At 45.4% G+C, this 24,483-nt stretch overlaps 1 protein-coding gene across 33 annotated transcripts in view; it reads right to left on the bottom strand.

Annotated features, from left to right (window-relative positions):
* The window catches only part of EPB41 (erythrocyte membrane protein band 4.1), a 101,156-nt gene that overhangs the window by 74,645 nt on the left and 2,028 nt on the right, over positions 1 to 24,483 (bottom strand). The window contains exon 1 of one of the 33 annotated variants that reach the window (XM_081201871.1): positions 12,291 to 12,311. The exons of the other annotated variants lie outside the window; for them this stretch is intronic. The gene's annotated coding sequence lies outside the window, so the exon portion shown is untranslated. Of the gene's footprint in view, positions 1 to 12,290; positions 12,312 to 24,483 lie in introns of those variants that run through there. 33 annotated transcript variants of the gene reach the window in all.

A 24,483-nucleotide genomic window follows, 5' to 3' on the forward strand; every position in this document is an offset into this window, starting at 1 on the left:
CGTGAGACTCAAATCCACGACCCCTAGATTAAAAGTCTCATGCTCTAATGACCGAGCAATCTAAGAGGCAGAGCCTGCTTGCTTGAGTGTCTATTGTATTTGTATACCACGTTGGGAGGTGACTACCTGAAAAGCAGCGTAGAAATATTTGAAATGAAGTGAAATAGATATGTTTCCATTCAGCCTTATCATTAGAAAGAATGAGGGGACACAGGCAGCAGATGCTGGGGATGTGGGGCAGGATTGGCAGACACAAGGCTGTTCCTCCTGAGCCTCCTGGTTCCCTTCGGCTGGAGGATGATTGTAGGCTGTGTTACCTGTCACACATCACTAGGCTAGTCAGCTGCCCAAAGGTGTCATACACAATACTACGCTGCTGCCAGTACTGAAATAAGATTCAGCTGCTATTCTAGTCTGTCTGAACTTAAGAGTGGTAAGGGTCTTAAGAGTGGTATCTTGTCCTTCGCCTCTGAAAGCAAAATGTCTTGGACTGGTCCTACCATTCAGCAATGTGAGGACAGAGAGAAACAGAACTATACTTTGGGCTGAATGCCAAAACAACCTGTTTTGTTATCAAATTCTATCCAATCAACTGGGGAAAATACAAACAAAAACATCATGCTTTAGAAATCTTTCCAATCTACCACTCATGGCTTTGAAGTGGGGAATGAAGTATTAGTTTATGTGCAACTGCAGCCCTAATTGCTATTTCTACAAAGTAAGCAAGACACGCCCTTTAAAAAAGCCATTTCCAGTTTTAAAAAGTAAACTTGGGACAACAAAGATTGTCGCAGGACTGTTTATACTGGCCTGTTGTATTCACAGGATATACAATTCATAGCTGGGGTTTGCTTAGATAAATTAATGTCTCTAAGTCTTCCTGAGAATAACAATACTTTTTACAGGGAAGCCTTAGTAGCATCAGCCAAATAAGCTTAGCAGGAAAAACAAGAGGATGCAGAGATGGGCACATACAAGCAGTTCCTTTTCCTCTTATCTCCTTTGCTCCTTCATTGTGTTCTTATTCTGTTTTTAGACCCCGTAAGTATGATCACCTGGAGTCTTTTTTCTCTCTCCTTTCAAATGAAACTTGGCAGCCTTAGCAGGATGTAAAACAGAGCACTTTTTAATTTTAAAAACATAATTATTTTTAAAATAATTAACAGGGCACTTTTAAAAAAAAAATCTAAATAAACGACGAGATGGAGCCAAACATGCCCTTCTGCTCATAGAAAGCACTTCTGCTTATGGAAAAGTTTTATAGCTAACACTAGTGCCTTGTGTGAGAAAAGTTAAACTAAATGCAATTTCCTGCACAAGCAGAAACATGAGATCTGTTACAGAACCTATTATAGCACTACACAAATTCTTAAGCATTTGCAAAACAGGCCAGTTGCTATATTCCTTCCGTTCATGGTTTTTTGTATCCAACCCTATAATCTTGTCTCCAAAACATTATTACCACTATAAATGTCACACACATACAAAAATCCAACCTCAAAGTCAACCAAGTTCTGTCTAGTTCTGTAATTCAACAGGAGCCAGTGGGGTACAGTGGGGGCAGAAAAATGAATAGCAGGATATCTTAGGGAAAGTAGCACTAAGCACACAGAAAATGTGAAGAACTTGACCCAAACATCATAGTAGACGGGGGAGGAGTTAATCTGCTTTCTAAGTGAAAGGCAGAATGCTGGGGGGACTTCCGGGTTGACGCGATCTGGAAATGGCGGATTCCCTCCGAGCTGCGGAGGGAATCGGCTCTACTGAGGACGGGTCTTTGCCGCGCCGGCGACGCGGGGACCCTTAAAAACCGCAGGCGCGGAAGCCTGCGGACTGAAGACTCGGCGGGTGCCTTAAGCGCCCCCCCTGATCCACGAAGAGCCTTTTTAAAGGCTGCGGAGAGGATACGGGGGTGGCGTGGCACTGAGAGTCGACCGCTACCTCGGTGGAGCGAAGCCGCGAGCCATGACCAGAGAGCGCTGACTTTCTTCCTTGAAAATTTGGACTGAAAGAATTACCCGTGAGTAAGACGGATTGGGACTTTAAAAATTTTACCCTGAATTGGAGACGACCGGGGGGTGTGCTAAAAGGAAGTCCGCACCCCCCCCCCCTGCAGACGATCTAAGCAACGACATAAGAGCTAAGCTGGAGAGCCTACCCTTGGTGGGGTGAGTTAAAAAGGACACTAACTTTCAAGATTTAGCTAAAGGAAATTTTGTGCTGGAGAGTGGAGTTTTGGAGACCCTCTTTATGTTTTAAACAACCCCCCCTCCCGGGCTCGGGAACGTCCTGCCTTTGTGCCTGTGTAAGAGCTGCGGAGTTTGACAGCTGTCAAAGCTGTCAAACGGGCAGTTTAAAGCGGAAAAATCACTATTTAAGATCCCTCTGGATTAAGATGAGTTATAATTGAGCTAAAATTGTTGGAAACAAAGTAACAATAATAAGCTAAAGGACTGTTGGAGAAAAGACTAATAAGTAACCAGATTCCCCCTAGGGGGAATTCTGTGAAACTACAATGGATACAATGGCTGTGGATGGAAAGTTACTAGTGGAAATCGAAAGGATGTTTCAATTGGTGGGAATCTTACAAGAGCAGAGCTTAGCCATGAATAAACAACTTATCACTATGACCTTGGGAACAGGCAACTCTGCTGTTTGTATTGAGGACTTGAATGAGAAAGAATCCACAGCTGAATGGGAAACAATGTCTACAGAGGTGGAAGAGACTAAACAAGAAAAAGAGAAAGTAACCTTGGGAAGCAACAACCAAAAGCTGACATCTGTGGAACACAAGCAAGGAGACTCTGGGAACATATCTACCACAAGTCTGCGAAAGACGCAGAAGAAGAAGGAGGAGGTTCTGGGACAATATGGAATACAGGAACTTAAAATAAAGAAATATGATTGGGGCCTCCGTTTGGACTTTGACTTTGAAGATACAGGCTTTGTGGAAATACTCCAGCAGTTGCTTTCAAATCTCCTTGTGGGAAGAGAATATGCTTTGATGGTGAAAGATCTTTTTCCAGACTCGACGACTGACATAAAGGACTACCAACAAGACCGGCGGAGAGGGACTGAAAGGGACTTGAAAGCCTCGGACGTGAGGAACCCAGGCTGAGAATCTTGACTTTGGATTTTTATTGGGAAGGGACAAAAACCGGGGATGGGAGGGAGGGAAGAGGAGATTCTTAAAAACTCTTAAGACTTTCAGGTTTGGTTAATATGACTTTTAATCAAGATAAAATGAAAAATCGATGGAAGAGATCTTAAGTCCAACTTAGGAAAATCAATTTTTTTTATTAGAAAAGAGGTAACAAAATGAATAAGATGGTTAAGAGGAGAAATACCAACTTGCTGATATAATCTTGGGAATTGGGATGCACGAGGGGGGGTGGGGGGAAGTCAGGGAACAAGGCTATGAAAAGAGGATCTGCTGAATTTATACATGTTTGTGTCTTGTGTTATTTTTGTGTTTGTATTGTCTTTATAAAAGCGGAAAACCCAATAAAAATTTTATATAAAAAAAAAGAAAGGCAGAATGCTGGAGAGTTGCTTCTGTGGTGAGAGTATGAATGCAGTTCAGAAACAAATCTCTAAGACGGCTTCTTGGTCATTTTGCTTTACATTGTTTGGTTTGATTTACCATACTCCTCTCTTATATTAACATTATGTTCACCACTCTGAGAGCCTTTGAGTCATATAAGGTAAAGGTAAAGGGACCCCTGACCATTAGGTCCAGTCGTGACCAACTCTGGGGTTGCGGCGCTCATCTCACTTTATTGGCCGAGGGAGCCGGCGTGCAGCTTCCGGGTCATGTGGCCAGCATGACTAAGCTGCTTCTGGCAAACCAGAGCAGCGCACGGAAACGCCATTTACCTTCCTGCCGGAGCAGTACCTATTTATCTACTTGCACTTTTGACGTGCTTTCGAACTGCTGGGTTGGCAGAAGCAGGGACCGAGCAACAGGAGCTCACCCTGTCGCGGGGATTCGAACCGCCAACCTTCCAATCAGCAAGCCCTAGGCTCTGTGGTTTAACCCACAGCGCCACCCGCGTCCCTAATTGAGTCATATAGCAGTATACAAAAATATCATAATGTAGCATAATATAACATCCTGAATGGGATGTGATAGTAATATGGAAAAAACAAAAAGACTCATTGCATTTTCACATGGAACCCTTTGTTATTCAGCAGAGGCTACCAGGCAAGGGACTGTTTATGAGCACCACTGTTTAAAAACTGTGGAAAAATTAAATTCTTTCAGCTTGTTTGTGGCTGAAAATAATTTTAAAAACATATGCAATATAAATTGTTTATCTGTTGATAACTGTGAGGCACAATCAAGCCAACTTCAGCACTTTTAGGTCTCACTGATTTCAAACAGTGAAGTCACATATTTCACATATTTAACTAAGCCGTCTTTCTAGAACATCATGAAGCAGCAGCTTTAGACAAGATTTAGATTTATACAAACATTCAATTGTCTGTTCAGCCATGAACTTACTGGAAAGCAACTTTCCGTTTCAGTTCCTCATTTGTAATCTAGTACCTCATAATGTCACTGGAGGATGAGTGGTAGGGCTTGATAATCTCACCTGCTCCTCTTGCCAGCCTCAGAGGCCAAGATGAGTCTGAAGCCAGAGCTACAGAAGCAGGCTATACTCTGAGCTTGGATAACCTATCAGGCACAGAAGCAGAGCAGGCTCAGAGCTAAAGGAGGGAGGTGGAAGCTTGCATCCACAACTGAGGGGCACTCCAACATCAGAGCACCAGCTGGGTTCAGAGGCAACTCAAACTTCTCTGCCTGCCTGCACCAGCTCTGAGTTATTGGGGAAGGACTTATTTTCTACCCTCCTCCCAGTTCTAAGGTTACAGCTTGGAAGGGGATGAGTTATTTATTGCTTCCACTTCATTCTGCAGATGAGAAAAAGGAGAGAATATCAGGAAGAATCTTCCGATTTCTTTTAAATACTCTGAGCGTATCCAGGTCTTTTCGAAAGTGGTACATTCTTGAGCTACATCCTTGCGTTAATACATTATTATTACCGTATTTTTCGTCCCATAGGACGCACGTAGTTTTCTTGGGGGAAAATAAAGGGGGAAAAATTCCCTTTATTTCTCCCCCAAAAGCAGGTCGGGGAAACCAAACCAGGTCGAGGAACAGCGGGATGACGGCGCTGCGCCTCCCTGCTGTCCCCCGAGCTTGTGGGGCTGGCCGATGTCTGCCTGGCGCGAGGGGCACTCTGCTTCAGGGTGCCCCGCCCGCCGGGCGGCAGGCTGCTATCCGCAGCGTGGGGAGCCCTGCGGGGAAGCAGGCTGGTCCCGCAGGGATGTCTAGACTGCGGATAGCAGCCTGCTTCCCGGAGCGCTGTGCGCCCTGAAAGCAGAGCGCCCGGCGCTTCGGGAACACATCCGCAGCCTAGGCAGCCCTGCGGGAGGTCCCACAGGGATGTCTAGGCTGCGGATAGCAGCCTACTTCCCGGAGCGTCGGGCGCCCTGAAAGCAGAGCACCCGGCGCTTCGGGAACGCATCCGCAGCGTGGGGAGCCCTGCGGGGAACTCCTGCAGGAGTTCCCCGCAGGGCTCCCCACGCTGCGGATGTCTACCCGGCGCATGGGGCACTCTGCTTCAGGGCGCCCCGTCCGCCGGGCAGCAGGCTGCTATCCGCAGCGTGGGGAGCCCTGCAGGAGTTCCCCGCAGGGCTCCCCACGCTGCGGATGTCTGCCCGGCGCGCGGGGCGCTCTGCTTCAAGGCGCCCCGTCCGCCGGGCAGCAGGCTGCTATCCGCAGCATGGGGAGCCCTGCGGGGACCTCCCGCAGGGCTGCCTAGGCTGCGGATGTGTTCCCGAAGCGCCGGGCGCTCTGCTTTCAGGGCGCCCGGCGCTCCGGGAAACAGGCTGCTATCCGCAGCCTAGACATCCCTGCGGGACCTCCCGCAGGGCTGCCTAGGCTGCGGGTGTCTTCCTGAAGCCTGGAGAGCGAGAGGGGTCGGTGCGCACTGTCCCCTCTCGCTCTCCAAGCTTCAGCGAAAGCCTGCATTCGCCCCATAGGACGCACACACATTTCCCCTTCATTTTTGGAGGGGGAAAAGTGCATCCTATAGGGCGAAAAATACGGTATTATTATTCAGATACTGGAGTTATTTGTTAAATCTGTGATTTTAGCTTGGATCTAGGAACCATAGAATTGTAGAATGCTTTTCATTAGTAAAAAAAATAATAATAGTTTCCATATCAATCTGTGAGGAATACTTTTAAACATTACCATGATGCTTGTGGTAGTACATATACTGAACACTTCTTTTGTTCCCCAATTATGATAGACTCTGCACAGTATTAGAAACTGAGATACGAAAGCTAGGAGCTAAATGACACCTTAAACCTAGGTGAAGTACTGTGCCGAGAGCTCAGAAACTGCTCACGCTAATGAAATTCCCTGTCGCAAATGTGCCTAGAACAATGGGAGTTTCGAACACTAACTCTGCAACCAGCCCATGGAGATGCAATACTATTGGCAGGAGTCTCTGGTTTTCCTGTATACCTTAAAGAAATACCGGTATATCAAATTTGTGACCTAGTTTGTCACAAATAGATCACTGTCAGCACAGCTGCGCACCAGCATGAAAGCTATTTCCTTTGGAATATGGATAGGCAAAAGACTGTGCAACAGTTATGCACATAATGTATGCATATGTGTAAAATAAGTGAGGGCCTCTGTCTTTTTTACATCTATATTCTTCTTTTCCTACAAGAAGCTTAAGAAAATGTACATTATTCTGGCCCTATGTTTTATCCCCACAACCCCATGAGGTAAGTTAGGCTGAGAGAGAGAGTGATGGCTAAAGGTAAGCTTCATGGCTAAGTAGGGCTATGAACGTGGGGTTCCCCAATCTGCTCAACACTCCACCTATTAAAAGAACAGGAACCTGTGGTCATCCAAATGTTGCTGAACTACAACTCCCAACATCTGTGACCATTGGCCACAGATGGCTGGCTGAGACTGATGGGAGTTGCAAGTTCAGATACTTTTACAGACTAACAGGTTCCCCACCTCTGCACAAGAGAATAGGCTGCTATTATCTGCCTAGGATATTTAAATTCTTTCCTCAAGTCAGTTATCTCAACATGCAACGAGGAACAAATATCTCACTGTGTGATTTTTAAAAACAGCCGCCAATAAGTGTTTATGTATTATGAGCTTGTTCTGTATTATATTATATTGGATAAAACACTTAAAGTAGTCAAAGTAATATTCTCTTGTTTCTGATGTATATGGTGACACCCTAAGAAGTTATTAGCTGTTTAACATTGCCATTATTATCTAACAACCCTTTCAACTGAGTAGTTAAGCATATCTAGGATGGAAAAAGTGCTTCTGATAGCACTCTGTGATCCTGCCAAAGCCCTGGTCTTGCTGTGGAATGACAAGATGCTGAGTACAATCAATACAATTGCTCTGAAGCACCCTCTCCAATACAGGAAAAAAATGTTTTTAGCCCTATAGTATACTGGGGATCTGCATTCTATGAAACCGGCTGGAAGACAGCAGGAAAACAGGTGACAAAAGTCCTGCTCAGTGGCGTAGCGTGGGGGGTGCAGGAGGGGCCGGCCGCACCGGGCGCAACATCTGGGGGGGGGCACGCTCGCACTCGCAGCTCTCTGCCCCTAGGGCAGAGGGGGCGCAAATTACTTGCCTTGCCCCGGGTGCTGACAACCCACACTACGCCACTGGTCCTGCTGTGAAGCTGGCTGAATGTGAATTGTGCCTATTTGATGGTGAAAGCAGCAAAAAGGACATATTTTGCTACCTCCATCACATCCTCAATGAATCATCCAGCAGAGCTCTTCAGGTCCATGAATTGACATGTATAACAGTGGGCAGTGTCCAGGGCACCTCAGAGACCTGCTGCGATTTGCTTGCTAGCTATTCTGAAAACAAATTTGTCTACCTCCATAGCAGACTTGACACCACAGTTGACACAGCTCCAATTAAGCAATTCTGCTACCTAGCAGAGTTCAAAATGCATGTACATGCAAGGCCCGATACAGCTTGTTATCAGGTTACTTGAGAGACCATGTTACCCCCTTACATACTCAGTACATTCTGCCAGAGAGTCTCTCCTTGAAGTCCCTAAAATATCAGACACCTGCTGTACAACAACTTAGAGCAGGGTTTTCTGTGGGGCTGCCTGTGTTTCGAGATGTGTTTTGAGATCCATGTTCAGATGCTCACTATTTGTAGGTCCAGTTTTTGGAAACAGTTGAAGAATTTAGGGGAAAATTAGTCCACATTTCAATTAAAAATAATTTCCAAAGTTCATATCAAAAATAAAAACAAGAATATCCAACAACAAACAAAACAGGATAGATGGCATTAATGCAGGGAAAATTAGGACCAACAATAATACCTGAAATCAACAAAGACCAATTTTGTTGTCTTGTGGTGTGCAAATTGATGTATTCAGCGATTTAAGTCGTTCAGTCCTCAACTCACATTTACATTATCAATGTAATGCCTCAATTCAGAATAGGTTATAATTTACTCAAACTAATCTGGAAATTTCCATGTTCAATTTGAACTTCTGAAGTCTGGTCCCCTTTCTTTCATCAGTCAAACCACACAGTCCTCCCCACCTCACCTTATAAATGGGCTTATTTTCTCTTTGTTCTTGCCATTAATATTGGATTTCCCTCTTCCTTTTGTCCAGAACTTCTTTTCCAATAGATATCCAGCTGATAAAGATTTCCCCAATGTATCCCTGGTCCCAACCAGCTGCCCGATTAAGCTTCTGTTTCATTTTGTATTAAAAACACTCAACTGGGAAATACTTAATATCCCTGATTCCATTTAGGAGAACCTCCAACGCAGATGTTGCTAGGAAGACAGCAGGGGGGCATATGCTATGAAAACCTAGGCCAGTTTTAAAGCAATCTTTTGATTTCCCCCTTCTCTCTGTTGTGCTAAATACAGCTTCTTTTAGAACTCTCAGACACAGGAAAATCAGTCTGCAATTTTCAGTTTTCATTTTCAAAGACAGCCTGTGTGTGTGTTTACTTAGAAGTAAATCCCACTGTGTCCAGTAAGGTTCACTCCCAAATAACTGTGCAGTCTTATTGCAGCTTAAATGATTCCCAAGATACTAATTCAAACAGGAAACTATACATTAAGTAAAAGCCAAAACCATCACAATATAGCTAATGTCAAAAACAAAGTAGAAAGGGGGCAGGTTATACAATGGAAACACTGACTGTGCAAGATCCACAATAGCATTAAGCATGTATCTGTTCATGCCACAGAGCTTCTCCTCTCCCCTGTACCCCCAAAATCTCCTTCAGGAGTCAGTGAAATTTCCAGAGCAGAATGGAGGGGTGCAGGGACTAGAGGGGGGAAAAGAGAAACCAAAGGTTTCACTTGTGCAAGCAGATTTCCATTGCAGAAATGAGCGAACATCACTGAATGTCATCCACTATGGCCAAGTTCAGGTATCATTTTCCATATTTTGATGGAACTATTAGGAATAATCAGTGTTCCCAGATTTAAGCTACTGTTTCATGTTAAATGTCTTAGGTTTCAACCCACTTCTCAATGAAATTCAGGACAAAACTGACTGATTTTAGCTGATCTTATTTACCTTCCGTAGGGCAAAACTAGACATTATATGGAAGACCAGTGTAAAATTCACTTTATTTTACTTCATTATGTTTTATGATTAGCAACCAAAGGTGGTTATGATTTGGTCAGAGAAGTGCTGAATGGGATTTTTTTTCTGATCACAGTCAGTCTCCCAACCTGCTTTTCCACCTGCAGAGAAAAAGATACCATTTTGCTCCCATTGCAATGGAAAAGCAGTTGAGAGGCAATTTTGTCTGGAAAAAGCAACCTGCAAACATTTCATTGTTTGTGTGATCAAATACCATATTTTCCGCCCTATAGGACGCACTTTTTACCCTCCAAAAATGAAGGGGAAATGTGTGTGCGTCCTATGGGGCAAATGCAGGCTTTCGCTGAAGCCTGGAGAGCGAGAGGGGTCGGTGTGCACCAACCCCTCTCGCTCTCCAGGCTTCAGGAAGCTCTGCGCAACCCTTGGGAGACCAGCACGACTTCGCGCCGGTCTCCCGAGGGTTGCGCAGAGCTGCCTGCAGTCCCAGGCTTCGCGCAGCTCTGCGCAACCCTCGGAAGCCCGGCACGAAGTTGCGCCGGTCTGGTCTCCCTAGGGTTACGCAGAGCTGCCTGCATTCCTGGGCTTCGCGGGGGGAAATAATTTCCCCCCCATTATTTCCCCCCCAAAAAACACAAGGTGCGTCCTATGGGGCGGTGCGCCCTATGGGGTGAAAAATACAGTATGTAGCCTCCCACAAATATATATATATATATATATTCTGTTAAAGAGTCAGGAAACTTTTATATTATTTTACTTCACAAAATTCACAATAATAAGTCATTTGCTTCATGCCCTCAATGCACTTTTTAAAAAATTGCTGTTTGCTAGAGAGGCATAACAAAGTCCATGGTTTGGAAATATCTTTCTTAGAGTTCTACAGAATTCTTCACCAGGCTGTTAGAAACTCAGATATATAAGCTAGGCACCAAATGGTGCCTTAAATATATTATCCGTTGCCACAATGGAATGTCTATTTGCCATGGGGTTGAACTAGATAACCCTCAGGGTATCTTCCAATGCTATGATTCTATGATCTCAAATGCATTGCTTGACTGTAGCTTGCTCTTACAATAATTCACTTGTCCCAGTATGCTGGATGCAGAAACAAACAGAAATGGAAATGGTATTAACAATGGACTAAGGCAGAGGTTTTTAAACTATGGGTGCCAACTTGGAACCCAGAAAACTCCATGTAGTTGCAAATTGACCCTCTCCAGTAGCAAAACATGCCTGACACCTGGGGAATTTCAAACAATGGTCTTGATGTTATGATGAAGAGTTATGAAGAATTTGAAAGCTTACTCACTATTTTCTGACATTCTGGTTGGACCTAATAGGTAATGCCTCACAAATGATTCTGCAATACTTCCTAATCAACACAGCTTCCTTTGCTTTTATCCGTCTAAGACTCTAAACAAACAACGCCTTAGCCTCCAAACAAGTATTCATCTTCAATTTGCACCCAATAAGTTACATCCAGATCCAAAATAATTCTGATTGTTAAAGGCATTATTCCAAACATATTACCTATTAGCTTCAGCATGTAGATGTAGCTTACAGCAGAACCAACAAGACAATTTTGTAAAAATCCACATTCAGAGTATAAAGGAATAAAAAGCCACACAAATCCGCTTTTCTGCAAACACTGTTGATATCATTGTTAGAGTTAAAACCACAGTGATGAAGCCCCTTTAAACAAATCCAGCATAAAAATGCAGTGCAGGACCAAAAAGCTGGCTATGATCATACTCTGTGCTAGCCAGAAAATGCCTGGTTTCTGCTGATGTAATCAAAACCTTCTTAAAGCCACCCCTTCTGTATTTTCTCAAAAGCAAATTAAAACAAATTTATTTGGTACACTATCATAAGAACTAAGGGATCAGGAGCACATTCATGAAAAACCCACTTTTTAAAAGTAAACAATTATACCTGATTAGAATATTAGTGAAGTAGGTATATTTCTTATGTGCTAGGTGATTGTAGCATAGATGACCATCACAAACCTATCAATTGTTCATACGAGAAGCAGTAATCAAAGTCTACAGTCCTTGCTCTTTCACATTGCAAACTTAAATAGCAGTAAGGAGTTATCCGGCAAGCTGCATTAAGTAAGGCTGCAATCCTGAAGTGTAAATCCCACCAAACTTAGTAGGTCAAGCTGCAAGACTCACAACCTGATCCTATGTTTACTCAGCAGTAAGTTCAATGGAGTTTGTTCCCAAGTAAACATACATATGATGGCAGCCTTGTTTTTATCAGCTTTTTACTAGATAAGAAATAGAGAAAAGCAGACTTGATGCTACAAGTCCTATGCAATATTAGAACGAAGCTGATTTCAGAAGCACATGCCTAGCTTTGGCTCACAATACATCATGGCTGGGATCCAAACAGCTACCTGAGGTGAACCCTATGAGTTGTCTGCCCAGTAGTTCCCCAGTACTTTTTCTTTTTTCAACACCAGACCTACAATTTTTTCTCCAAAGTTTGTAGTGTCAAAGTGAAGTAACAAGAGTGATGCCAAACATTGATTTTAGTTTTATAAATCTGTTATTTTACCAGAGAAAATCACAAGATAGAAAACAGTTAGTATTATCAATAGTTTTAACATTTACAGTGCATTTCTATACATGCCTATGTAGAAAGAAGTCCCATTTCATTCAACGGCTCCTACTCCCAGAAAGCCTTGTATAGACTTGCAGCCTTACTACAGCAGACTGCAGTCTTCATGTAGCAGAATGATGCAAGAAAACAGGATGTAAAAAATACACTTGACCTTCGTAACACTGTACATAGAACACACCCATTTCTGGTGAAGCAGCACAGTTACTCGCAGAAGGAGCATGTTACCAGTATAGAGATTTGCTACTGCATAATAAGCAACAGGAGAAATCACTCCCAGAAAGGGACATGGGGCAATATTAGCAGGGAAAGGGCATTTCAGTGAACAATTGCATTCATCTTGCTGTCACTTGGACTACTAAGGATGAATTATCTTGCCACCAAATTTCTATATGAAAATCACTTCCATGTGCCAATATACATCACTGAGAGCAAGATTACACAAATATGGAAAATCTTCACACACTAGGACCTACAGGGATATGACTTTAATGTAGACAGATGAATGAACTGGAATAAAGGTGTCAGAGCATACAAAGTTACCCAGTGCATTCCTCAGAGGGTTGCAACAAATGTCTTTCCACAATCCCAGATGTATTATGAAAGAGGTGTGAAGTCCCAGATGCTGGGGGGGGGTGTGTGGATGCAATCCTCCAGGCTTCTCCATCCAGCATTCAGGAGCCAGGCTGGAATGTTCCTTAACTATAATACTAGTTTGCCTTGGTGGAGTTGGGATATATTTGTGTGTGTACAGAAACTTTTGTGTGACTGGATGTAACTTACTATGCAAAAGGCAAAGAGTTACATCCTACCTACTTTTCCCTCTGGCAAATGTCAGTGCTCCCTATCAAAGGTTTCCCATGCAAGATTGCAGGCCTTCAGCTGAGAAAGGTTCCTCACTTCTGTATAAGGTTTTTAATATTAGACATACTTGGAGTCTACATGTTAAAATCAAAGGATCTAAGTTAATATCAATCATTTAAATGGGTCTACCATGAGTATAACTTAGAATATTGCATCCTGCATCTCTTAAGATGGAATAAAAAAAGTCATCATAGAATCATAGTACTGCAGACTTGGAAGGGACTCTGACAGTCATCTAGTCCAACCCCTGCAATTCAGGAATAGCAGCTAAAGAATCCCTGACAGATGCCCATTCGACCTCTGCTTAAAATCAAAACTTAAAAGCTATACTTATTCTCATTCATTGCTGTAACATATACAAATCAAAATTATTCACTCAAAAAAATTGATTCATTCTATTCAAACAAATAAGATAGAAAGCCAAGTAATGAGGTCAATGCAAAATTCTAATCCTCACTGAGGGACAGGTACAACAAGGAAATCCACAACAGAAGTTGAGATGAGACACCATTCGTGGTCATTAATTAAAGCAAATCCACATCCTTTATTAAAATAACCCTAAGATTTTCTGTTTGGGTGAATATTTTGTAAGTCTGCACAGGGTTGCTGCTATGTCAGTACTTGTGCCAGTGTAAATACCTGGCATCCTGTGGCTTGTACTTTGGACTACCACCCTCCTGTAAGGGTTCCACTTGTCCCACATCTGTTATGACTTAGGAAACTTTCACATTCCAACATATTGTCAGGAAAACACACAAGTGAAATAAACTCCCTATTTTTCCCTCCAAATGATGACAAGCTTAATTGATGCTTTGAGTTAAAACTGTTTCCACAATGGAAACAATTAGATATTGGTAGCATGCATTTTCTGTGACTTTAATTGTTTGTGCTGCTTCACCAGAAATGAATTCAAACTGGTTTTGGATTTTTTATCGACCAGCCCTAGATATCATGGTCAATGATATTGAAAGTCAAAGAGAAATTGAAGAGAATCAGCAGGGTCACACTCACACTATTTCTCTCCTAACACAGGTCATCAAGCAGGGTGATCACAGTATATAGTTTTACTGTCCTGAGGTGGTGGGCCAACATAAAATTGACAACTTGCACTACTGCATTCAGTGAGCCTAGCATATCCAATTTTTGCTTTGCACAGCAGACCTTAGGAAGAGGTTGTAAAACACTAAACTAAATAAAAAAGCATAGATTATTTAGAAACAAATTCCATTCCACTCAATGGCACACTGCACAGTAATGTGTTCAGAATGGAAATGCCAGATTCAAGATTATTGCTCTCCTAGTCTGTCATGGTCACTGCAAATGAGGATGCAGAGGAGAAAATGACACACTAGTGAATATAGCACAAACTTTTCTGATGATTTGTGTTTTGTGTAAAAACATTTTCCCTAACCTGCTATATTTTAAGTTTATTTCCTGTTTTTATTTCCCCTGCTTTAAGCAGTAAATCATTTCTACTTTGCAAGAAGAGTTAACTCACAAACCATAAAGAACACTACAGACCTAAATACTTTCAGAAAATTAATACTTTGAACACTAATTTCCAAAAGATAAAATAAGATCTATTTTGCCAAAGCAAAAACACAGCAGAAATAATATAAGCAAAGAGACAGGAGACCATATCAGTAAAGCACACAGGGAAAATGTGTGACTGATATGAATGAAACTGATAATATTGAACCATGTAAGACCTCTATCATTAAAAAGAGGCTAAGGAGCAGTGTTAGAAACTGAGATATGAAAACTAGGAGCTAAATGGCACCTTAAATCTAGATTATGGGTGCAACAACGAAATGTGAAGGCACACTTTTTATAACAAGAATACAAAGCTGAAAATAAGTGAACTGCACCTAAAATCTTATGTTCATTTTTTCACATGGTCTAGTCCTTCCCCTGCCCACCCCACTAATATTCTTAAGAAGTCTCTTCTCCAGTCTTCAGAGAGTAGCTGCAAGTGGGGAGGCAGAAAAAAATCCTTTCCTTCCACTATGCAGTTTTAATCTGAAATCTTAGGTGCAGTACTGTGCCCAGAGCTCAGAAACTGCTCATGCTAAGGAAATTCCCTGTTGCAAAATGTGACTAGAACAATGGGAGTTTTGAACACTGCTAAGGAGTAAACCCTACACAAATCCGGAGTGGAGTCCCTAAAACGGTTGGATGGTGCCAGTGTTCAAAATTAGCCTGGCTATTGACCACATGTGACCAAGCAAAGATGCCTGGGGGTCAGCTGTCTCTATAATAAGCCCATCAAAAGTAGTAGCCTGCCCTGCTCAAGACTATTAATCTATGGTAGGTTGGCTGCACTGAATTTTCTGCATTTGCCTTCATGTACCTCATGTTACGTTTGCTTCAAGTTGAGCATTTTCAGGTTGCGTCCCACGGCGACCTTGAAGTACCGGAAAGGGTTACTTCCAGGTTTTGCCACTCGCGCATGTGCGCAAAATGATGTCACGTGCATGTGCAGAAGTGGTGAATCGCGACCCGCGCACGAGCAGGTTGCGTTCCTTTCAGGTTGTGAACGGGCCTCCGGAACAGATCCCGTTCGCAACCAGAGGTACCACTGTAATTCCTTCTAGCCCATGGCTACCAGGCTGGTTTCTATCCCAACCCAACCCTTCTGAATGCAAGGTTAAACTTGACAGTCTCAGGTTTTCAAGTAAATGGTAGAGTGCAGCCTGCTCATACACTTTTAATAACAAGTTTGGGTTTATCCTATGAATACCAAACACAAGGCTGCCTATGTGGATGTTACTATCATGGGGATTTACTGTGCCATAGGCAGTCACTTAAGAGGAAAAACTTCGCTCTTTCACCTCCTCACGTGAGCAAAATTTGGCTAAGCAGTAGTGCCACTGCACCATAAATGCCAGTAGTACATCCATGGTAGACTTCCAACTTTCTCTTAAAAAACAATTTGAACAACTGTGATTCCATGCACTAGTAACGGAGCACAGATTATACAGCAAAGCAAGAAGGAATTAAAGATATGCAAATCAGCAGCCAATAATTTCTAGGGTAACTCTTTTCCTACTATATCAATAACACAAATGTTATCACATGCTCATCATTGGAACGTTTGGCTGCTGCTTGAGTTAGAAAAACTAAGATGGATCCTACAGCCAAATCATGTATACTTTAAAACCATTATTTTCTGCTTCTTGTGACACAGGCAACCTAATAAAAGATTTTCCTTGCATTCATAAGAATTAATTCACATGCTGAACCTACAAGAAGCCCTTTCAATTAATGTCAGCAATATCACATTGCTCTGATTTCCCAACAACAGATGGGAAAAACTATCCATCATGGCATGTGGGAGGGCAAGTACAAAACTTCACAAGATGAAAGAGATGCACATTTACCAGCACAGATGCTTTCCCTATGAACACACAAATGAAGATAGATACAGTGGTACCCCGCAAGACGAATGCCTCGCAAGACGGAAAACCCGCAAGACGAAAGGGTTTTCTGTTTTGGAGGCGCTTCGCAAGACGAATTTCCCTATGGGCTTGCATCGCAAGACGAAAGCCCATAGGGAAATGCTGGCGGTCGGGAGCAAAGACTTTCGCCCACAGCCAGCCTTCAGAAGAGGACCTCTTCTGAAGGCCGGCGGGGGGCAAAAGTCTTTGCTCCCCCCCCCGCCTTCCCCCCGCCTGCCCCGGCGATCTTAAAATGCTGGCGGGCGGGAGCGAAGCGTTCGCTGCCGACCCCCAGCATTTTAAAATCTCCCCGTGTCCCGGGGAGATCTTAAAATGCTGGGGGTCGGGAGCAAAGCGTTCGCTGCCGACCCCCAGCATTTTAAAATCTCCCCCTGTCCCGGGGAGATCTTAAAATGCTGGGGGTCGGGAGCGTTCGCTGCCGACCCCCAGCATTTTAAAACGCTGTTCCGAAGCGGGGGGCGGGAACATCTGCCCCAGCCGCCCCACTTCGGAACGCTGTTCCGAAGGGGGGAGGGGGGGCGGGAACAGCTGCCCCATCCGCCCCACTTCGGAACGCTGTTCCGAAGGGGGGAGGGGGGGCGGGAACAGCTGCCCCATCCGCCCCACTTCGGAACGCTGTTCCGAAGGGGGGAGGGGGGGCGGGAACAGCTGCCCCATCCGCCCCACTTCGGAGCGCTGTTCCGAAGGGGGGAGGGGGGCGGGAACAGCTGCCCCATCCGCCCCACTTCGGAACGCTGTTCCGAAGGGGGGAGGGGGGCGGGAACAGCTGCCCCATCCGCCCCACTTCGGAAAGCTGTTCCGAAGTGGGGAGGGGGGGCGGGAACAGCTGCCCCATCCGCCCCACTTCGGAACGCTGTTCCGAAGGGGGGAGGGCGGCGGGAACAGCTGCCCCATCCGCCCCACTTCGGAGCGCTGTTCCGAAGGGGGGAGGGGGGGCGGGAACAGCTGCCCCATCCGCCCCACTTCGGAACGCTGTTCCGAAGGGGGGAGGGGGGCGGGAACAGCTGCCCCATCCGCCCCACTTCGGAAAGCTGTTCCGAAGTGGGGAGGGGGGGCGGGAACAGCTGCCCCATCCGCCCCACTTCGGAACGCTGTTCCGAAGGGGGGAGGGGGGCGGGAACAGCTGCCCCATCCGCCCCACTTCGGAACGCTGTTCCGAAGGGGGGAGGGGGCGGGAACAGCTGCCCCATCCGCCCCACTTCGGAACGCTGTTCCGAAGGGGGGAGGGGGGGCGGGAACAGCTGCCCCATCCGCCCCACTTCGGAGCGCTGTTCCGAAGGGGGGAGGGGGGCGGGAACAGCTGCCCCATCCGCCCCACTTCGGAACGCTGTTCCGAAGGGGGGAGGGGGGCGGGAACAGCTGCCCCATCCGCCCCACTTCGGAAAGCTGTTCCGAAGTGGGGAGGGGGGGCGGGAACAGCTGCCCCATCCGCCCCACTTCGGAACGCTGTTCCGAAGGGGGGAGGGCGGCGGGAACAGCTGCCCCATCCGCCCCACTTCGGAGCGCTGTTCCGAAGGGGGGAGGGGGGGCGGGAACAGCTGCCCCATCCGCCCCACTTCGGAACGCTGTTCCGAAGGGGGGAGGGGGGCGGGAACAGCTGCCCCATCCGCCCCACTTCGGAAAGCTGTTCCGAAGTGGGGAGGGGGGGCGGGAACAGCTGCCCCATCCGCCCCACTTCGGAACGCTGTTCCGAAGGGGGGAGGGGGGCGGGAACAGCTGCCCCATCCGCCCCACTTCGGAACGCTGTTCCGAAGGGGGGAGGGGGCGGGAACAGCTGCCCCATCCGCCCCACTTCGGAACGCTGTTCCGAAGGGGGGAGGGGGGGCGGGAACAGCTGCCCCATCCGCCCCACTTCGGAGCGCTGTTCCGAAGGGGGGAGGGGGGCGGGAACAGCTGCCCCATCCGCCCCACTTCGGAACGCTGTTCCGAAGGGGGGAGGGGGGGCGGGAACAGCTGCCCCATCCGCCCCACTTCGGAAAGCTGTTCCGAAGTGGGGAGGGGGGCGGGAACAGCTGCCCCATCCGCCCCACTTCGGAACGCTGTTCCGAAGTGGGGAGGGGGGCGGGAACAGCTGCCCCATCCGCCCCACTTCGGAGCGCTGTTCCGAAGGGGGGAGGGGGGGCGGGAACAGCTGCCCCATCCGCCCCACTTCGGAACGCTGTTCCGAAGGGGGGCGGGGGGCGGGAACAGCTGCCCCATCCGCCCCACTTCGGAAAGCTGTTCCGAAGTGGGGAGGGGGGGCGGGAACAGCTGCCCCATCCGCCCCACTTCGGAACGCTGTTCCGAAGGGGGGAGGGGGGCGGGAACAGCTGCCCCATCCGCCCCACTTCGGAACGCTGTTCCGAAGGGGGGAGGGGGGCGGGAACAGCTGCCCCATCCGCCCCACTTCGGAACGCTGTTCCGAAGGGGGGAGGGGGGCGGGAACAGCTGCCCCATCCGCCCCACTTCGGAACGCTGTTCCGAAGGGGGGAGGGGGCGGGAACAGCCGCCCCATCCGCCCCCTCTTCGGAACGCTGTTCCGAAGGGGGGTGGGGGGGCGGGAACAGCCGCCCCATCCGCCCCACTTCGGAGCGCTGTTCCGAAGGGGAGAGGGGGGCGGGAACAGCTGCCCCATCCGCCCCACTTCGGAAAGCTGTTCCGAAGTGGGGAGGGGGGGCGGGGACACCTGGCCCAGCCGCCCCACTTCGGAAAGCTGTTCCGAAGTGGGGCGGGGGGGCGGGGACACCTGGCCCAGCCGCCCCACTTCGGAAAGCTGTTCCGAAGTGGGGCGGGGGGCGGGAACACCTTCTGAAGGCGGGCAGGGGGCGAAAGTCTTTGTCCCCCCTGCCTGCCTTCCCAGGGGCTTTTAAATCGACCCGGACAGCGGAGAAGTCCTCCGCTGTCCGGGGCGATTTTAAAATGCCGCCCGCCAGCATTTTAAGATCGCCCCGGACAGCGGAGAAGTCCTCCGCTGTCCCAGGGTTTTTTAAAATGCTGGGGGTGGGAAGAAAAGCCCTTGTGTCCCCCCCCCCAGCCTTCAGAAGAGGTCCGGGGACAGACTGTCCCCGGACCTGGTCTGAAGGCGGTTTCCCTAGGAACGCATTAATTGATTTTCAATGCATTCCTATGGGAAACCGTGCATCGCAAGACGAAAAAACCGCAAGACGAAGAGACTTGCGGAACGAATTAATTTCGTCTTGCGAGGCACCACTGTACACTAATGATATGGTTTTCTATCACAGCCCAATTTTTTTTAAAGTTGCCTATCTAAACAAATACAACAGCACTTCCTAGACAGTGTACAGTGGTACCTCGGGTTAAGTACTTAATTCGTTCCAGGGTTCCGTACTTAACCTGAAACTGTTCTTAACCTGAAGCACCACTTTAGCTAATGGGGCCTCCTGCTGCTGCCGCGCCGCCGGAGCACGATTTCTGTTCTCATCCTGAAGCAAAGTTCTTAACCTGAAGCACTATTTCTGGGTTAGCGGGGTCTGTAACCTGAAGCGTATGTAACCTGAGGTACCACTGTATTTGTGGTCAGGCGCTCGCTTGTCAAATGACAGATACAATGATGATAATAGTTACAGATTTCACAAAGCCCTGCTTATGAGAATTCCAAAATTTTACTAATGCTTCTTCCTACCCCCAGAACTAGCAAACCCTACCCAAAAAACTAAACAGCTCCTTTAAATGAGAACTAGAACAGCATGAGTTAATATCTAGAAGTTTAATGTGGAACTACTGCTCACAAGATTAAACAGGACAAGCATTAACAACTAATATTATTATCTGGATTAACTACAAGCCATGAACATTCCAATCTAATCCATTTGATAAACAAAGCCAAATCTGTCTGCACTTCAGTGTACTACTCTCTGAAAAGTTTTATAATCTCATCCCCTACTACAACAGTGGTTTCCAAACTGTCGTCTTTCAGGGATTCTTTTCCACGCTGGCTTATCTGCCAAGGAACCCCTGAATGATTATTCTGTGAAACAACTATGTTGCAAAAGATTTGGGATATGATCAGATTCTAGCACACACATTTACTTTATGCAGGACACTGGCCAGACAAGTTGAGACTCACCACTACTCCTCATGAACCAAGTGTGTGACCTAAACAAACCCAATACAGTACTTATCTCAGTGAAGAACTCCAATAGACTTACATAAGTTTGAAAATCTTAAACCAACAATATCTACACAGTGGGTTGTAGCCATTACTAATCCTATTCAGAGTACACCCATTAAAATTGTACTGGGTGTGACTACGTTAGGTCCATTAATTTCAACAGTTGTACTCTATGTAGAACTTAGCTCAAGAGAAAATGTGAACAAATGCACAGTTATTTTATTTTATTGTATTGTTTATGTTTGCACATTGTTGGAAAAATTAAATAAAAACATTTCTTTTTTAAAAACTTAATTAGGTTAAGTGGGGTGGTTGTTATTCTATGTTATTTTGAAAAATCAATGAAATATATTTAAAAGATACTCCATTGGGTACCTTAGTTAAACTAACTTACAAGCTACTTAAAGGCAGATTCTCCTATGTGAATCTGCCCATCCCCTAAGGTCAATTGATATAACTTTATTGTGCGTTCAACTGATAGCAATGCATGAAGGGGTCTCATATGTGACAGCAGAACTCACTGCCTCAATAACTTAAAGATTAAGATAATCTATTTTTCCACTGAAGACTTATCACTTTCGGCAAGCTTTAACTCTGTCATTGATTAAGTTAACTATTATTTACTGGACGGTTTCTTAAGCTTTGTCTTATGCTTTTTGCAGCTGTGTTACTTATTTTATTGTTTTAATAATGTAATTTAGTGTTTTAATTCTGTTGGATTTTGTAAGTAATATTGAGCACCTCTCTAAGGAGAAGAGAAGTGGGATAAAATGTTTAATAGATGTGATGTCAATCAAAGTGCATATAACAAATTGCTATAAGCAAATCTGCTTATTCTGTGTTTTACAAACAAGTACATAATTTGGAAGAAATGCTTGTGACAATACTGAAAGTACTGCATCCATTCACATCAGGAAGATTATCTGTGTATAGTTGCATATGCTCTTCACTGAACTATAGCCTTTTTAGATTACTGCTTGTTGAATGTTGCTGTGGTGTCTTAGAAGTAATGAAATTCAAGCAGGGCAAATCAAAATGGCAAAATTCAATACATTCAATGTCACATTCATTTATTGCAAGTAAGACTGAAGATCACTTCACCCTGTTATACAGAGCAGCAAACAGAAAACATCAAGCGACACAGCAACAAAAACATAGTATCAAACAATACTTGAATACAAGGGGTTTAAAACTGTGAACAAGTAAGTTATCTTGCTGATGGTTCGAAAACTATAGGAGTCATTTTCCATTACACAATAAGCCACAATTACAGTTCATGAGAGAATTTATCTGACAACTACCTTCCATAACTAAGCTTTTGAAAAAGCACTTGCAGTTTGCGGGGGAGGGAGACTTTTCAAATGAGATAAATTCACATGGGACTATAAGCAATGATCATCCGCATAACTATATATTTTGGCTTATATCTAACAAGAGTCCTACAGCAATGCTGGTATGTTTTTATCGCATAAAAGAGTCTAAACCTCATAGCGGAGCACTTTTTAAGTAAGACATTTCCACAACCAAGGATGTTGTTTTGAATGATTGGATTATCCATGACAAATAGGCACAAATGATTTAAAGTTTGACATCATAAGGGATAAAGTTGTCCTCAGCAATGCCAGGTGGCCTACTGGGCACTACTGCTCAGATTAGATAGTGAACTTCTATCCTCCAATATCACTAAGCGCTCCTCAAGCTGTTCATACAGAAAACCTAACTATTTACAACCCACCACAATAGTCATTTCTGGGTGCATAACTCCATCAGCTCAACAGAGATTTGGTAGAAAGCATGCTGTGAGAAGTTTGGCTACATACAATCCTCCGGACTGAGAAAATGATTAAGCTGATATTGAAGCGTAAAGCAGTAGGCACATCACCAAGAACTGACGTGACAGCTCAGTCCTTTTGCACATTGCTCCAGTGTCTATTTTCAGCCATTCAAAATTTAGTGTACATTATAATAATTTATTTGAAGTTTTCAAGTATCTTCATCCATCAGTTTCAACCCCAAAAATCTACTATCAGTCACCTCAGACTGCTTTATAGTCAGATCAGCCAAAGAATGAATGTAGAAAATCTAGTGCCTTAGCAAGAAAACCAACACTTCATTACCCCGTTGGTTTACTCAATGAAGCAATAAAACACAGCATCATATAACTAACAGATTGAGTTAAAGATTCAGTTACAGGAAGCCACATATAGCTTGACTTTGTACAGTCCAGGTCTCTTTGAGATTGATAAAATGAGTAAGTCTGCAACAAATAAATATGAAATTTAAGGCCCAATATATTTTGACTGTTTACAAAAGGCAAATGAACTGCTTCAACGCATTCAGCAACTGGAATTCTCTTATTAACACAGGATTACATCATTAAACAAAACTCTGACAGCTGGTACAACTGATAAAGCTGCCAGTGGACTCAAGATAAAGTGGATATTGCTAAAACCCTGAATACTAGATTCCTAGGAGAGAAATTGTATCTGAAAAACCTTTTCTCCACACACCTTTATTTTACAACTTGATACTGCAATATTTCATCACAGTAGGAATACATTTGTAATATACAGCCTTTACTACCAGCTTATACAGAAAACTTGAAGTGCAAGATATACTACAGATACATTAAGTTACAGTCTGAGATCTCACACATGCAATCCTTATTACAGCATTCTGTAATATTAATTTTAATGCCATCCATGTTTACCATGGGGACGCGGGTGGCGCTGTGGGTAAAACCTCAGCGCCTAGGACTTGCCGATCGCATGGTCGGCGGTTCGAATCCCCGCGGCGGGGTACACTCCCGTTGCTCGGTCCCAGCGCCTGCCAACCTTGCAGTTCGAAAGCACCCCCAGGTGCAAGTAGATAAATAGGGACCGCTTACTAGCGGGAAGGTAAACGGCGTTTTCGTGTGCGGCTCTGGCTCGCCAGAGTAGCTTCATCATGCTGGCCACATGTCCCGGAAGTGTCTGCGGACAGCGCTGGCTCCCGGCCTCTAGTATGAGATGAGCGCACAACCCTAGAGTCTGTCAAGACTGGCCCGTACGGGCAGGGGTACCTTTACCTTTTTATGTTTACTATTTCCAGAACAGGAACTGTGTTAAGTCTATTGCAGCAAAAACAACAAAGATTCCTGTGGTGTCTTAAGGACACATACTGCAATACAGTGGATGCTCGGGTTGCAAACGTGATCCGTGTGTGCATGCGTGATCCGTGTGGGTTGCAAACGTGATCCGTCTGCGCATGCGCGGGTTGCGATTTGGCGCTTCTGCGCATGCACGACCACCAAAACCCGGAAGTAACCAGTTCTGGTACTTCTAGGTTTCAGCGGTCCGCAACCTGAAAAAATGCAACCTGAAGTGTCTGTAACCCAAGGTATGACTGTATAAGCTTTTGTGGGCCAATACCCACTTCACCATATGCTATGTATACATCCAAGTGCTGCTTGCTATATGGATGTAGTTAAAACTGCTGCATCCAATTTTGAATGAACATTTACTTGAAGCTTTTTAAAAATGTGCTTTGGGTATGTGCAGTCACAACTGGCCACATCAGCAGGCAGGGGCAGGAAGCTGTCACGCAGTTAAGTCTGGTGGGCTCTCTTAGCCACCTTTAAAGGCAGCCCTGTGACTTACTTTCAGGTCTATGGGACGCACTGGCAGGGTAAGGAGCACCTCCAAGGCCAACCTGCAACATCCAGCCCTAGTTGTGAAGGCCAGGAGGAGATGAAGCAGTAAGGCCTCCTTACTTATCTCAAAGGAGGCAGATT

The sequence above is a fragment of the Podarcis bocagei genome (genome assembly GCF_964188305.1).
Source record: "Podarcis bocagei genome assembly, chromosome: 7".
In the NCBI taxonomy this organism is placed as follows: domain Eukaryota; kingdom Metazoa; phylum Chordata; class Lepidosauria; order Squamata; family Lacertidae; genus Podarcis; species Podarcis bocagei.